Source organism: Delphinus delphis, chromosome 2 (genome assembly GCF_949987515.2).
Source record: "Delphinus delphis chromosome 2, mDelDel1.2, whole genome shotgun sequence".
Classification (NCBI taxonomy): Eukaryota; Metazoa; Chordata; class Mammalia; order Artiodactyla; family Delphinidae; genus Delphinus; species Delphinus delphis.
Genome location: NC_082684.1, coordinates 31,313,206 through 31,327,050, shown reverse-complemented (window position 1 = coordinate 31,327,050; position 13,845 = coordinate 31,313,206). Strand labels below are relative to the sequence as shown.

At 36.7% G+C, this 13,845-nt stretch overlaps 1 protein-coding gene across 17 annotated transcripts in view; it reads left to right on the top strand.

Annotated features, from left to right (window-relative positions):
- Positions 1-13,845, top strand: part of SIPA1L1 (signal induced proliferation associated 1 like 1) — a 500,730-nt gene that overhangs the window by 154,818 nt on the left and 332,067 nt on the right. For 16 of the 17 annotated variants that reach the window (XM_069540429.1, XM_069540435.1, XM_069540434.1 and 13 more), the window contains one exon: positions 2,193-2,288. The exons of the other annotated variant lie outside the window; for it this stretch is intronic. The gene's annotated coding sequence lies outside the window, so the exon portion shown is untranslated. The remainder of the gene's footprint in view (positions 1-2,192; positions 2,289-13,845) is intronic. 17 annotated transcript variants of the gene reach the window in all.

Here is a 13,845-nt window from a genome sequence, read left to right as displayed (position 1 = left end):
AAGCCCAAAGCTTAAATGATTTGCCCAATATCACACAACTAATGAATGGCAGAATTCGTACTATTTTTGTCACAAATTTTCACTGAAGTATGCTTAATAGGAGAGGAGTGTATAAACCTGTCTTTGGAGGTAACCCAGGGAGCAATTATGAATTTGTTTAGAGATTTATATTTTATCTTAAAAATTTATGCAGGTATTTTATCTTATTCAAATTATTTATGTCCTCTTTTTATGTGTGTAGGCTTTTTTTTTTTTTTTTTTTGCAAAAAATGTGCTTATTTGAGGAATCGTCATTTGGAATTTGAGGAAATGAACAGAATGAAAGAGCACCTTATTATCGTAGAAGTGTTAAAAAAAAATCAGTTTTAAAGAAAACTACAACAGGGAAATAGCTCTACTTGATCTGTTCTGAAGGTAAATATATTGGGGAAACTAATTATAGTGCAGTGAAAATATTTAGAAAATATTTTAAACCTCAACTTGAGAAGATAGCATTGCTATTTTTGTCATTTCAACATTCTGTGTAAATGAAGTAAGATATGATTTGTATCTTTTTGCTAAAGATACTGGTTTGGAAGGGATCAGTTTTAAAAAAGAGAGAGAGATGGTTTGTATATATAATTTGTCCATATTTTTTCCTGACCATAAAATTAGACTATACTTATATGGTGAAAGACAATCAACCCCACCCTATCCTTCCCCAGCAGGGAATACTCTGAAGGTTTTTACTTCTTGATCTTTCATGTTAATTGTTTCTTTTGTAACACATGGTTAAATGAGATACTTATTATGCGGTCCGGTAGAGTCATAACTTGATTTTAATATGCTCCAAGATATTGTTTCCACAACTAATTAGAGAGTAGGATGTAAAAGGAAGAGCACTAGACTGGTGGTCAGCAGACTGTGATTTAATCTTATTGGTGAAGTGAGAGTTTCACAGTGATAATGGAGTATTGAGGTCTTTTCCAGCTCTAAGAGCTTATGAATCTGTATTTGCTCGTAATATGCTTAGTGTGTCCAAACACAAATTTTCTAAAATTTAAATGTACAAAGAGTGTATATATTTCATGTTGTTCATTGTCTCCACACAGAAGCTTCCTCAAGATGAATACTTTGGGAGCCAGTGCCCATTGGTTTAGTCTGGTCAGTGGGTTTTCCTATGTGACTCCAGAGGCATCATTATGCAAGCACTTGCTGAATGGTCACTGGTGGCTCACAGCAAGCTCTTCTCTGCTAGTCAGGGTGGATTCTGTGAGCCTCTTGGCAATTTTCAGACCACCTCCAAAGACATGAGGAACTTTCAAATTGGGCCTGCAATCTTAAGGAACTGGAACTTGGAGTCTATCTGAATTTTTATTGTCTGGTGTTTGCAGATTTTCCTTTGATTGCAGGTGTCAAGGTCGGGAGGCCCTTGTGCTTGTCTTGCCGTGCTAGTATCACCTTGAAGGTGTGCTGTTGTGTGTGGTTTCAGTTGTCTGTGTCACACCAGCTAGTTTACTAGTGCTGGGTGGAGAGGGTATTTCTGTACCCTACAGAATTACTGGATTCATATCCCAGTCTGGCAGAGTTATATGTTTAGAAGTTCAAGAATGGTATCTGTTGGCAGGCATGACTTGACAGATAGTGAGTGGCGGAGAAGTGCAGTTATGGTGCAGATAACCAGGCCAGAGCCCCAGCTCCTCAAATAGCTACTATAGCGTAGTACCCAAGAGAGTCATTTTTCAGAAATCATAGCTCTGAAGTGAGAGATAGCTTTACGGCCCCTGAATTATTTTGTGATTTAGCTCTCATTTTTCACATCTTCTGGATTTGAAGTTTTGAAGAACTTGGCAGTGTGTTCAAATATGGTCTAGACAGAATAAGCCCAAGGTACCCCGTTAAAGACTGAGTTGAGGCTGAAGAAAGCCTTTACGCCTCTTTCATTTCACTAAGGTATGACAGTATTAGAGCAGATGGGAGTTTGAGCTTAAGTTGTGTGAAAACTTCAGCAGCCAATTGGCTGACTCTTAATGGTAAGTCAGGAAGAACCACCCACGTTTTCCATTTTGGATTTGAGTCACAGAGAACAGGTTTCCTGCAGAAACCATTTGGCTTTAACGAGTGTACGGAAATTTCGTCTTTGATTAAATTGATGTTTTTATCTTCATTATACATGTGGTTCACATTAATTATTTCCCCTTTTCAATCCATAGGTTCAGTTTCAACTTTGAATCTCCTGTAGGACTGACTGTAAACTAATTTCCCAAGATTTTTGTATAAGAGATAGATGAAAAGGACTGTACTTTCAGGTAAGGATCGAGTTTTACTTTCTCTTAGTAATACACGGCTCCCTTGGCCAAGTTTGGGGTTCCCCTACCCCCTTTCACATGAATAGCAGTATAGGTGAATTTTTTAAAAGATGGCAAATTGAATTCTCCAGACAAGTTTCCACCTGTTCGGGATGACCTAAGAGGTGTCAAAGGGCTGGCTACTTAAAACAATTAGAGAAGCAATATGTGATGATGATTGAAACACATGCACATGTTCATTCAAAATGGCTTATAAAACTGTAAGTTTTTTTTAGGGGAAGGAAATCATCTTTCTGATACCTACTACCTTCTGCCTATGATGGATTGATCATTCTGTCATCTGTTTGTCTGTTTTCTGTTTTAAAGCTTAAAGACATGGATGGTTTTAAGATTAATTTTTCTATCTCTGTGGCATCCCGAAGTACTTATAAGAGTTCTGGGCTTGAGAAGATTATAGCAAAAAGATCTGTACTCAAAATAATTTGGATAGGGCTAGTATTTAGAAATGAGTTTTCTCTAGGAAGAAAGGGAACTGTGCAGACCAAAACCAAACCCAAAAGCAAAACCAAACACCCCCCCACCCCCGCCGCCCCAACCCAAATTCGAAGAAACCACATGGCATAGGAAAAATTGTGCTGAGTTAGGATTACCGTAGTGTTTCTGGTTACAAATGAAAGTACATTTCCGAGAAGTAATAAAGTGGATTTTTTAATCAGTTGCCTAATTTTCCTAATTGATTTTGAGATATTGAACCACTTCTAAGTTAATTTTTGTACCTCTTTAGGATGGTTACTTCTCAAGTTTAAAATATGTAAAACTCAGCTTTAAGTTGTTGGCATCGTTTGAAGAGGGACAATGGCAATTGAGTGAATAATGCAAAAATCACTTAGTAATGCATTGTAGGATGGCTCTTGGTGCAGATTTAGTTTCCTAACTATATTACTAGTTAAAGGAATTATTTAGCAAAACATTAACGCACCGACAAAGAGGCAGCTCAACAGAGAGAAGCTGCCTTGGGATTTATAACTAGCTACAGATGATGTGTGGGCATAATTTCTTTCCAGTGCATCCTGGGATCAGCCTTACGCAGACCTTTGTAATAACTTCTTAACTAATTTCCCTGCACCATTCTTTGTAAAGTTGGATCCCATTACTTTCTGCTTGAACACTTTAGGGCCTCCCTGTTACCTATGGCAGCGGTTCTCAAACTTTTGGTCTCAGACACCTTTTATGCTGTTAAACATTATCAAAGCCCCAAGGGAGCTTTTGTTTTGGTTGATTATATCTATCACTATTTATTCCAAATTAAAATGGAGAACAGTTTAAAATGCAAGAATATACAAGCTTACATTCCCTCCGTGCAGAGTGATGACATCATCAAGTCATGCAGCTTCTGGAAAACACTTATGAGAGAATGAGAGTGAAAAGGCAAACAGCAGCATGGTATTATTCTTAAAAGTTCAATTTATTGAGGTATAACTTATATACAGTGTAGTCCACCCTTTTTAACGTATAGTTCTCTGGGTTTTGACAAAGGTGCATGGCTGTGTAACCACAGTGAAGATAAAGAACATTTCCATCACCCCAAAATGTTCCCCTACCCCTAGCCTCAGCACCCTCTGACCTGTTTTCTAGCTCTGTGGTTTTGCTTTTGCTCGGATGTCATGTAAATGGAATTGTACAGTCTGTAACCTTTTGAATCTGGCTTCTTTCATTTAACACAGTGCATTTGAGATTCATCCATGCTGTTGTGTGTATCACTAATTTGTTCCTTTTAATGGCTATCTTACTCCAATGTATGAATATTTATATTCATACATAGACAAACAGATGAATATGTTTGTCTGTTTAACAGTTGGAAGACATTTGAATTGTTTCTAGTTTTTTGGTGGTGATGTGTCTCAGTATTATTATTAAAATAGTTTTAACCTCACAGATTCCCTGAAAGGGTCTCAAGGATTCCCAGGGTCCTGAGACCTCTCTCCGAGGACCTCTGGCCATCCTGAATCACTTGCCTAGGTGTGATGTGCGCCCTGTCTAGAATGTTGTCAAGATCTAGTTCAAGGGTCTCCTCTGCACTGTCCTTTCTAAGCCCTCTTCCCACCATTACTCCTACACACCTTCATACCCCAAGGCTGGGCTGGTCACCACCACCTGCTTGGCTGTAATTTGAGGACATGGCAACTTCCCAGCTTCTTGAGGATGATGCCTTTCCTCTCCATCCCAGCACGTGCCTGGTACACAAGATGTGCTACCTGTTGGAAGGAATAAATAGCAATCTGTTACATGTGTTAAGGCGTTTTATTGTTTACACGAGGCTTTCCCATATATGATAACTTTCATCCCTCATTTCAACTCTGGGGAAGTACGTAGCATGTGAATTTTTAATTCACTAGTTTTATTTTATTTTATTTATTTTTATTATTTATTTATTTAATTTATTTATTTTTGGCTATGTTGTGTCTTCGTTGCTGCGTGTGGGCTTTCCCTAGTTGCAGCAGGCGGGGGCTACTCTTCGTTGTGGTGCGTGGGTTTCTCATTGCAGTGGCTTCTCTTGTTGCGGAGCACGGGCTCTAGGTGCGCAGGTTCAGTAGTTGTGGCTCGCAGGCTCTAGAGCACAGGCTCAGCAGTTGTGGCGCATGGACTTAGATGCTCCACGGCATGTGGGATCCTCCTGGATCAGGGCTCGAAGCCACGTCCTCTGCATTGGCAGGCGGATTCTTCTTTTTTTTTTAAATTTTATTTATTTATCTTTGGCTGTGTTGGGTCTTGGTTTCTGTGCGAGGGCTTTCTCCAGTTGCGGTGAGTGGGGGCCGCTCTTCATCGCGGTGCGCGGGCCTCACTGTTGCGGCCTCTCTTGTTGTGGAGCACAAGCTCCAGACGCGCAGGCTCAGTAGTTGTGGCTCTCGGGCCCAGTTGCTCCGCGGCATGTGGGATCCTCCCAGACCAGGGCTCGAACCCGTGTCCCCTGCATTGGCAGGCAGATTCTCAACCACTGCGCCACCAGGGAAGCCGCATAGCATGTGATTTTTAATATCTTTCATTTTTATCAGATAATAACATTTAAGTCTTAAGCTCTGGTCTTAACCAAGCTGCAACTTAGAATAACCAGGGGAGCTTTTAATAAAGGTACTAATGCCCTAGACCAATTAAGTCCTATCTCTGGAGGTTAGGCCTGGGTATTAGTATTTTTTAAAAGTATCACTGTTGAATCTCACCTGCGACCACAAGAATCATGGTCGAAGGTTTGACTTACTGTGAAGTCTTAGTGGTGGTGTAGTCAAGACTGGAACCCAGGATGACTCCCCACTCTAATGCCTTTACCGCCACACTGAATTTTCATGAGAAGGGAAGCACTACAGCAGTTTAGAGAGCCTCGGTATAGATGTCAGCATTTCAATTTATGGAGGGACTGTAGCACAAGAAACTCAACACTGAATTTAGAGTCAGGAGACCATGTTTCTGTTTTGGCTCTGCATTAACTAACTGTGGAGTAATAAATACTTGAGTCTGTTCTTACTTGTAAAGGAAGGATACTACCTTAAATTCTAGAAGCTATTGTGGGGATCAAATTAGATTATGTGTTAAAGGATTTATTGAAAGGATTACAAAATCCTTTTGTAAACTATGAAGTGCTGTCTAAAACGTATTTTTACTTGATTTTAGCCTAGTGTATTTATTGGCTAGCTTTCCTGGGGGTTCATAAATTACACAAGTAATGTATAAATAGAGTCTCACTGAAATAGTCAAATAACAGGATTATGCAGAGTAAAACCAAGAGGTTACTATTGGTCACATACTTTGAATCCTTGGTGTATGCGCTTAAGTGCATAAATATGTATGTATGTAACGTCAGTTATTTTTTCGGTTGTCTTAACATAGAGTCTTTATATGTTTTTTTTTTTAAAAAACTTGACATGTCTTAGATCATTCCATATTAGGATATATAAGTCCCTCTTATTCTTTTTATAGCTGCATATTTTTTCATACATTTTCAAGCTGATGGACATTTAGCCTGTTTTCCACATTTTTACTTTTATAAAAAATGCTAATTAACATTCTGATCTCTTATTAAAACATTAGTTTATTCTTATTAAAAGATTTATTCTGTTTTCAAGATACCAGGAGGTGAAGCAGTAAATGATTTATGTATGAAATCTTAGACATCCTCTACTCAAGTCAGAATACAACTAAGAGTTTATAAAAAAAAAAAATCATGGTAAAATACACTAGACCTTGGATAACTTTTTCATATGTTCTTGTATATTTTGTTTTATTTTTGTGGTACTCTTATTTCACTATTTGGATAGACTTTTAAAGACTAGTGTGTGTATTGCTTAAGTTTAACTCTTTTGGGTGTGATTACTACATACTTTCCCTCCAGTAAAAACAATGCAACAACAATGGCCAGTACTTACTTATGTTGGTACTGTCCTGAGAGCTTATTATATCCATGGTCTCACTTCTTTTTCTCAGTAAATGGGTGGTGTTCTCCAGGTAAAGCATATATACATGGAGAATCAGAGGGGTCAACTCACTTGTCCAAGGTTATTTATGGATATAGGATTCAGAGGTCCTGCTTCCAGCTTTGATGTCAGGATTTCGCTGAATCAGAGATGGTACTTTGTATCTATGACGTCGCAGTTTACTTTCTAAATTAGTTATATTTGTATATTTTATTGTTTAATACCAGTAATAATTTAACATATACAGAAATGGTTCATGCTCTGGAGTATCCATTTTGTAGAAAGTATAATAAAAGCAGTCTATTGACGTAACATTATAAAGGCAAATGCTTGCTTATTGAATTTGATATTGATAGTAAGAATGGTGTTTTGGAGTGAAAAAGTCTACTAAATGGGAAAGTGATCTTGAATTCTATTTATTATCCAACAGTGACCTTGATAAAATAATGCTTTTTCCTCACTGGTAAGATAGTTCACTTTAATCCTGAGAAACATTAGTGTGAATAAGATACACTTGCAAGGACATTTGGCAGTGGTGGTCTAGATGACTTGCGAAGTGGAATTCTAGTAATACTTCACTTACCTTGAGTAATAAGGAGAACATTTCCAGAAGGGTTTGTTTATTCATGACAAATGAAAGATTAAAATGATCTCTCTCTATTGATGAAAGTACCAGAAGGCAGCCTTGGGGTTTTTTAAGCACACTGAAATACACGTTCTTATAAATTTATTCTAGGCATAATTGAGCATTAATTTAAGGGGCCAGGAGTGGTTATTTCTCAATAGTGATCATTATAAATGGACTTGTAGCAGAGATACAGTTTCACATACAGTCTTTGTACACTCTTGTGTTACATCTTGCTTGAATGATAAAATGAAACTGAGGTCTACGTGCATAGTCGGAGCCCACTGATGGTGAGTGTTGGCCTTACAGCCTGAAGTCTGTATTTTATTAGGAAATCAGAAAACATGATAAATCACAGTTGAGACATTATCATACTGTCTCATTCCTAGTTTTTAATTTATAAGCCTTTTTCTGAAGGAAATATTTTGGGCCAACACATATTTGGTGATTGACTGAATGAGTGCATTGGCTCACCTTCCTGCGAGGACTTATTCACTAAGAATTAGTCTGGCATCCCAAAGTGGGTTTAAGATCACAGGAAGCGATTGGGTGGTAGTGACTTTTGCTTGCTATTGATAATGCAAGTGGATTCAAAGCAATAATCTAATGTAATCTACTCTGAACAATACCTTTAAAAAATGTTCTCAGATTCATTTTTTCCTTCTGTTTCTAGACTTACTAATTTGCTTGGATAGATCCAGAGGCAACATTGTCCTTTATTGCCACCTAGTTGGAGCTGCTTTCTGAGATAACATACTCCACCCTTCAGAGGAATTCATTTCTTTTTCCAAAATTAAGAATTTGTTATTTCTATCCATGTTCTGTATTTAGATTTCCAGCTTTCAGAATTTAAATACTCATGTACATTCTGCCCTAGAGACTAAGAGGCATTATATAAGGATTTCACTCTTTTTTCAATATGTGAACATCACATTCCTTGGCCTAATATTTGTTTTGCATCTGTATTGCAGTGTGATCCTAGCAAGTTCATTCAGGCAGCGGTTGAACTGAGGTTAAGTGTATTATGGTTGTTTGGCAGGATATGTCCGTAAATACATCTCTTTAAATGCAGAATGGCCTGGGATGACTGTAATGTTAAGTTGTATAATCACAGATTACAAACATAGGAATGAGCACATGGGCCGCATATATCTTTAATGAGGAACTGCCCCACAGGATGGAGTCTACTTTAGAAACTATCTGTAGAGTTCCCTTAAGTGTTTTCTTAGACAGTTATATTAATATTATGTATTTAATTAGAATGCTTCTGATTGAGTAGAACTATGAATAGTTTATCAGAGTTTCCAGAGAGTCTCCCACTTAACATCTCAAAGAAGGAGTTAAAATGTTACGAGTGTTTTAGACATATATTGTACGTATTTTTCAAAATTTTATCATATTTTCTCCTGTCCGCTTTTTTCCTTCCCCTCCTGGTATTTTTGTGGCTTAAAAGCTGTTTTGCAAAAGATACCCTCAGAAGTAATTCACTCTCTAGAGACTGGATGGAGAGGGGTCCTTCTCAAATATTTGTAATGTATCCATTCAGTGCATCTCTGCTATGAATGTCGCTGGTGTTTGGAGGTCTTAAGGAGTATTCAAAAATACTCCAGGTACTGTGGGCAGCTGAAGAACTGAAAGTGGGTAGCAAGGCCTTTTGGGCATATTATATATTTTTTGAGGTTGATATGAGTATATTTGAAAAAAAAATTTTTTACTTCCTTAATTACCACTTGCAGTATTTATTAGGAAACTGGATATATTTGATATGGACTCAGTGTTTCTATAGTCTTAACTTTTACTAGATGTTTTTATTGAACTACTTGTTCTTCAGTTTACAAATAGTTTTAATTTTTTGCAGCTGTTTATATACGTTTCTCATCTGTTTTACTCAAACTGATTTTTGTCTGTAAACTTGTTTAGAGAAACCAAATTCAGTTAAAAATATTTCCTTGACAGTGGCCCCAAGGTTGGACACTATAGATCTTTATTTGAAGTGTTTATTTATTTTAATTTAATTTTAACTTTTAGCAAAGCCATAATATGCCTGGTTTAAATAGTAAGTAAAATAGTTAATACTAATACAGCCTTGAAAAGAAAAAATTCTGTGCTCCAACCTTTCTACCTCTCTTCAGAGGCAATCATTTTCAAGGTTTTTTTTTTGTTTGTTTTTTAAGCTAGTTCTTTTGACATTTATTGTCCTATATCTAAATAATTTATTTTTACTCCTTCAGCTTGAGTTTTCAATTCTAAACATTACGTTTTGACATCTTCCTACAGAAGGTGATGATTTAGCTCCCCAGGTACCCTTTCCCCATTCTCCCAATGACAGTTTTATCTAATTTTTGGTTAGGCCATCATTCAGTACTTACAGTATTATCATTTGAATATTGATGACCTTGGCCAGAGAGTATTCAGTGATTACTTATTCTTCAACTTTTCCCCCTCAGAGATAGTGGTTACTTTGTTTTTAATTTGCTTAGCTTTCTGTCGATTAAGTGCTTAATTTTGCTCTAAGCATTCTGATGGAACTGTAAAGACTTAAATGTTAAAACTTGTTAGGGCATCCGTCAGTTCCAGTTTTCTCTTGGCTCTGTCTCTCCCAGAGAGAGCTCTGTGTCCTGCTGGTTCTGAACTGCTTATTGTTGAGCCTCCACAGAGCTGCCATTTTGGATTTACTGCCATCTTGGGGATTCCCTTGGGTTTTCTCCTTTGAGGATCTTTTATTTTCTGGATTCTGTGTTGTCATCTTTCTTTGTTTATTCCCTGATTTTGTGGGGAGATATACATATGTTTGTGTGTGTGTGTGTGTGAATGTGTGTGTGTGTTTCTCAATATATACCACTATTTGTATGACCATGAGTAGGATTTAAAAATGAAAGTTTGTTTTCTAATTGCTGCTAGTAAGAACATACTTGATTTTTTTACATCAACTGTGTATTCTGCAATCTTGCTAAATTCATATATTAGTTCTAGTAGTTGTTTTGTGGATTCCTTGGAATTTTCTACAAGAATGATCATAGGATCTTCAAATAAGTTTTACTTTTTCCTTTTTGATCTTTATGCCTTTTATTTATTTTTCTTGCCTTATTTCAGTGGCTGAAACCTCCAGTATAGCGTTGACTAGAAAGTGGTAAATGTGAGCATTCTTGCCTTATTCTTCATCTCAGGGAAAAACAATGCGGTCTTTCACCTTTGAGTGTGATATTGGTTTTAGGTTTTTGGGGTAGTTGTCCTTCATCAGTTTGAGGAGATTCTCTTTTAGTTGCAGCATGCGGACTTCTTAGTTGTGGCATGCAAACTCTTAGTTGTGGCATGCATTCGGGATCTAGTTCCCCTACAGTGGATTGAACCTGGGCCCCCCTGAATTGGGAGCGTTGAGTCTTACTCACTGGACCACCAGCAAAGTCCCTGAGGAGATTCTCTAATCTTCCTAGTTTGTAGCGAGTTTTTGTCATGATGGTTGTTGGATTTTGTCAGATTCCTTTTCTGCATCTATTGAACTGATCCTGAGGTTTTCTTCTTTATTTATTACATTGATTTTCAAATGTTAAAACAGTCTTGCATTCTTGGGATAAACTGTATGTGCTCATAATGTACCTTTTAAATATATTATTGAATTTAATTTGCTAAAACTTTGTTAAAAATTTTTGTGTCTATATTCAGAAGGGACATGAGTCTGTAATTTTTGTTTTTTGTTATATCTTTATCAGGTTTTAGTATTAGTGTTATGCTAGTCTTGTAAAATGAGTTGGGCAGTGATCTCTATTTTCTGAAAAAGTTAAATTTCTTTCTTGAATGTATGATAGAATTCATCAGTGAAATCATCTGGAATTGGAGTGGGGTTTTTTTGGAATATTTTTGATAACAGATTCAGTTTCTTGAAAAGAGATAGGACTAGTTAGATTTTCTGTTTCTTCTTGTGTCAATTTTGATAGGTTTTATTTTTTTAAGAAATGTGTCCATTTCATGTAAGTTGTTGAATTAGTTGGCATAAAGTTATATATCATATTATCTTATCCTCTTAAATGTCTGTAACATCTCTGGTAATATATGTTTTTTTCATTTCTGATATTGGTGATTTGTGTTTTGTCTCTTTTTTTTCTTGACTGGTATAACTAGAAGTTTGTCAGTTTTAATGATAATTTTAAAACCCAGCCTTTGACTTTATTAATTTTATCTCTTGACTGTATGTTTTCTATTTCATTATCTTGTTATTATTATAACAAGAGTTTTGAGTTTCTTTTTTAGTTTTGAGTTTAGTTTGCTCTTCTTTTTATTGTTTCTTAAGGTGGAACCTCAGGTCATTTTGGTAGATCTTTCTTATTTTCTTATATTAAGCACTTAAGAGTTTTAAGTTTTCCTCTAAGTACTGTTTTAGCTGCATTCCACAAATTTTGATTTTTGTTATTGTTGTTGCCATTCAGTTCAAAATATTTTCTAGTTTGCTTTTTAATTTCATCGTTGATCCATGAACTCTTTAGAGCTGTGTTGCTCAATTTCCTTATATTCGGAATTTTCCTAGATATCTTGTTGATTTCTAATTTAATTCCATTGTAGTCAGAGAATATACTCTGTGTGATTTCAATCCTTTTAAATTTATCGAGACTTATTTTATAGCACACCATGTGGCCTATGTTGGTAATGTAACATGCATTTGAAAGGAATGTGTATTCTTCAGTTGTTAGATTTTCTATGAATGTCAGTTAGGTCAAGGTAGTTGATAGTGCTTTTTAGATCTTCTGTGTCTTTCCTGATTTTTCTTCCCTGATTTTTTTTTTTTTTTGGTTTAATTATTGTGTCAGTTACTGAGATGGGATGTGAAAATCTTCTCCTCTAATCATGCATTGTCCTTTTCTTTCCGTAATTCTATTTTTGCTTAATGTATTTTGAGGTGCATATACATTCATAATTGCCATGTCTTCATGATAAATTGTCCCTTTTGTAATTACGATGTTCCTTTTTTTGTGTGGTAATACTCTTTGTCTTACAGTTGATTAAAAGTTCTGTGTGCATGGTGGTGAAACCGCTGAAATGTGTTTTGGGGTGCTCCAAGGAGCTCCGGTTCTTTATGTCTCAGTGCAGAATGAATTCAAAGAGGCTGAGTGATAGATATAAGAAGTGACTTATTAGAATAGGACACGTGGAAGGCTTACAAGTGGGTGGGCAAGAGGGTGCCGTGCTGAGAACTTAGTGGGCTAGAGTTTTATAATCAAGGGAAAAGTAGGGAGGGAGAGAAGACCACCTTCTTCCTCATTCTTCAGTAGACGTCAAGCTTCCATCATCAATTCCTCCTCCATGTTGGGTGAGGGAGTTTTCTTGTCCCTACTGGTCAAACCAGGACTGTCACAGTGCCCTGGAAATGAGCAAAAAGGCGGTAACATATACTAAAATATGGTAAATCATCTCAGGTTTCAGTATAATGGCACCTTTTCCTTGTGCTTTTGTCTTTAGTGTGTGCAGAGGAGCATGTCCTAGGAATCATTAATGTACTGAGCTCGCTGCGTGGGATGTGGGTCTCATGCCACCATTGTTTTCTTGTTTTGGGCCTTGTCTCATGTTTCTGTTTCATGGTTTAGTTGCTGAGCAGGCCTGCTTGGTTTTCTCGTTAAGCAAACCTGCTTTCTTGAGTGTTCATTAACTTGCAGGGGTCTCCCTTTCTTTTTTCTTTATTTACAATCCCCTTGTGGGATTAACTGTTTAATCACCTACTTTGTCCTTTACTCTGTCCCTGTCATTGGGGCTGGTGTTTCTGGTGTTCTTCTCCTATGGATGGTGAGCTTGGCTTGTGACATTTCGTTGAGAGTTCTCAAATGTCAGTTTCTCTTGGTCTTTACTTTCATTTGGTCAGTTTCTCCAGTAAAGAATCTTGTAGTCTGTAAGTCTGAAGGGGGCTGGCAGTCTACTAGTAACTTGATGGACCCATATTTTTAGTATAGAGATTCATTCCTATTCTCAGTTATGCCTGGTCAAATCCTCTCATTTAATAAACTCCAGACTTATGCTGGTAAAATGTCCAGTTATTGGATTGGTTCAGACTTGGAAGTTTATACCTTTCTAATAATTTATCCATTTCTTCCAGGTTGTCCGTTTTATTGGCATAGAGTTGCTTGTAGTAGTCTCTTAGTATGCTTTGTATTTCTGCAGTGTCTGTTGTAACTTCTGCTTTTTCATTTCTAATTTTATTGATTTGAGTCCTCTCCTTCTTTTTCTTGATGAGTCTGCCTAATGGTTTATGAATTTTGTTTATCTTCTCAAAGAACCAGCTTTTAGTTTTAGTGATATTTGCTATTGTTTTGTTTCTATTTCATTTATTTCTGCTCTGATCTTTATGATTTCTTTCCTTCTGCTAACTTTGGGTTTTGTTTGTTCTTCTTTCTCTAGTTCCTTTAGGTGTAAGGTTAGATTGTTTGAGATTTTTCTTTTTTCTTGAGGTAGGCTTGTATAGCTGTAAACTTACCTCTTAGAA